The sequence below is a fragment of the Paramisgurnus dabryanus genome, chromosome 7 (genome assembly GCF_030506205.2).
Source record: "Paramisgurnus dabryanus chromosome 7, PD_genome_1.1, whole genome shotgun sequence".
NCBI lineage: Eukaryota > Metazoa > Chordata > Actinopteri > Cypriniformes > Cobitidae > Paramisgurnus > Paramisgurnus dabryanus.
Window position 1 is genome coordinate 33,221,761 of NC_133343.1, and position 3,613 is coordinate 33,225,373.

Here is a 3,613-nt window from a genome sequence, read left to right on the forward strand (position 1 = left end):
GTGTTCTTTAAGACCATTTTTGAGACATTTTAAAAATTATACACATATCTTGAGTGATTTATGTACCCATTAATCGACAGTGGTGGTTAACCTGCAACACGCCCTTTAACGTTACCGGAAAAAACCTTGCTGATCCATCTGATTCTGTAGGTCGGTTAGTACAGTTTACTGTGAACAACAATTTTGTCAGTGAAAAACCAACGTTATCTCACAAGAATTCGTACATATTTTGCGAATTGGCTAATTTGTATGAATTCATCCAAACACATTTGTATATTTTTGTACGATTTACCTTGACCCCTGTGACGTTGGGATTAGGTGCGGGGTTGGGTTTCTTTAATGTTTTTCATGAGAATCGTACGTTTTTGCATGATTAACTTCGCATGAATTTATACGAATTAGCCAACTCTTAAAATATGTACAAATTCTTGTGAGATCAGGCTAAAGATAACACAGAAATCGAAAATTAATAGTTTGTTATATCTTCAATCTTCTCTCTAAGCTCTGACACAAGCTGTCAATCACAAATGTCCACAATAACGACACGCCCCTTTTCTATAGCATCAAATACAGCAAAAATTAAACTTATTACAAAAATGAACAATTGAAGATATAGCAGCGTGATAACAACTACCTTAAAGGACCAAAACCATATTTCCGAAAATGTTATTGGAAATGTAATTTGCATGGAGAGGGCAGGGTTTATGACTTGTACTGCATCCAGGGGGCGATCAAAGAGCCAGCAGCTTCACGTGTATGCAGCATATGTTTATACGCTGATCCCCATTATATTTTTGTATTGATTAAAATTTTTAAATCACAAATTTAAAGCACAACTTTCATAAAAAACTCAATTCATCAATTTCTATCTTTCCGTTCTGTCTTTGAAGATAATGACACTTTTATCACAAACCTTACTCTATCTCATTCATTTATTTGTTTATTTGACAGGGACAGTGCATGGCCACACCAGAATTAGCTACAAGCTAAATTTCATCTGTAGTCCCTGAGTTTCATCTCATTCCTGACAAAAATAAAGTTTAATTAAAGGTCACATCATTTTCAAGCTGAAACTTCATTTGTCTAATTCTATTAATTACAGCACAAATTACATTTTAACCATGCATAACTAATAATTTGTTTCTCTCTGAGTGAAGAATTTTTTACTTATTTTTTACGGTCGAGAGGTTAGTTAGTGAACATGCTGTGGACAAATGATAAATTGTACCTTCCCAAAATAGATGTTTTAAAATTTGTTTAAGCTAAATAGGTTTTTATTCAATAGCTGAGATGTTGAATGAACTAAAATAAGTTGACAATAGAGTAAATGATGCCACATGTAAAGCTTATGTTCAGTTCTCCTGGTTTAATCAACATTGTATGCTTCATTATACAAAACTTCATATTATGGCAATTGCTTGTTTCAAATTATAATTATAATGTGATGACATGATGTTAAAGTTTTCGACTTATTTTTCGGATTTAAAATAGCTTAGTTTTGTTTTCAGTCACTTGAGTTTTTTCTACCCTACTGTGTTTACTGTGCTGATGCCATCATTTAGTAGTTGTACCAGATGGTAATACAATAGCACTTTTATATTACCACATGTGATAATGCAAATTTCATTGGTTTTTAAGAGTACCATGGCATGAACATCCATGCATAAAAACATAATTTTTTAGCTCTGTACTGTGGTTTTACCATGGTGGTATATTACATGAAATACATCCAAGCCTTTTTCCAGAATTAATGCATTGAATAAATAAATAAATAAATATGTTTTTGAGGTTTTTTTGAACCATTAAAGGCTTGACTCCGGTACGGCTGTGAACCAAAAACAAAGCAAGGAGGGTAAAATCGAAATAAAGTGAGAGATGTAACATGAATTGAATAGCACGGTTTCCTTTTTGTTTGTAAAACAAATGCTGAAATCACAGTATTAAAAAGGCAGACTTAACAAGATTTGTGCTTTAAAAAATGAATTGAAACCCAAGCGAGCGCGGCTTTATTGCAGAGAGAGGAAATTGCGTTCCCCGTTCTCCTCTTAGCTCATTCACAGTCATTCACCACAAAATCAATTTTCAATTTCCTCTGTGGGAAAGCACCGTCTGCGCAGTCGAGTCATCTGCGCTTCATTAGCCGGCATCACATTAGTTTATTTCTGAAGATTTGTGCTTCTGAAGATCAGCTAAAGTTACATAACACCAATGTCCACACGGTGATGTCTTGTTGTGATCTTTGTTTGTCATTAATGCACGATACAAGCTGTCAACATTGTGTTCAGTACATGCTTAATTCAGTGTAAAGTGAAAAAAAATTGGATGTTATTAAAAGTGTGCATTAATGGCAACATGAATTGTGACTTTGATGTAATATGCAAAGCAAGTAAACACAGTAAGTGGCTGTTTAGAAGATGCTTTTATCCAAATTGACTTAATGTAAAGCAGATTTATTGAAAGGGCCATCTCCTAATAAGATTGATGGATCCAAAGATTGTTCATTTGCTTGTAAGTAAATGCATGTAGCCATCTTTGCATGAAAACCTTTTCATTTTTGAGCCACACAGTTGACCCTGGATCACAAAACCAGTCATAAGTCACACGGGTATATTTGTAGAAATAGCCAACAATACATTGTATGGGTCAAAATTATCTATCAATTTTTGTGCCATAAATCATTAGGAAAATAAGTAAAGATCGTGCTCCATGGAGATATTAAGTAAATTTCCTGCTGTGAATATATCAAAAATTTATTAATCATTAGTATGTGTTGCTAAGGATTTCATTTGGACAACTTTTCCAAATTTCCTAGGCGATTTTCTCAATATTTAGATTTTTGCACCCTCAGATTCCAGATTTTCAAGTTTTATCACAGCCAAATATCCCAACCATAGACAATAAAAAAAAGATGGACGACCCCTGCCCTCGCAGAATGCGCATATCACAGCTGTCAATCATGACGTCACACCACCATTTTTATAGCATTAAATAACTAACACAACAAAACTTATTTTAAAAACAAACACTTGAATTTATATCACCATGATAAAAACTACAGTAAATTACAAAAAACAGCTTCGAAAAAAATATTATTGAAGTGTAATTAAATTGTTCTGTTGGTCTCAAGTCCCATTGAATAACATGGGGAGGCGGGGTTTATGATCTATACTTGGACCAGTCCCTGGGGGGCGATCGATACTTTTCAGGGCTTGTGTGGCACGCTTGATCCCAACAAAGCATATGTATTCAGCTTTCAGGTTAGACCCTTATGACTGTGTTGTCGATTGCCAGGGTCACAAATAATAAATCTGTCTTTAGGTTATTCAAATTATTAATACTGGTAATTGGTAGATTGTTGCAATATGAATTGAAATGGAATGTTTTATGTATTTAGCAATAATAATCTACTGTACCTGCAGTGAATTACTGCCAATGATAACCAGCCATAACCAATCTGCAATAAAACATATATACATATAGTTTCTTTAATATTTAAAAATGAATATCAGTTATTGAGAAAGGCAGCCCCCAGATCTCTTCGTCCTTGGACACTGTTTCAGGTTTGCTATTGGTAATTGGTCTGTAACAGGTGGGATGAGGTTGCTGAAAGACA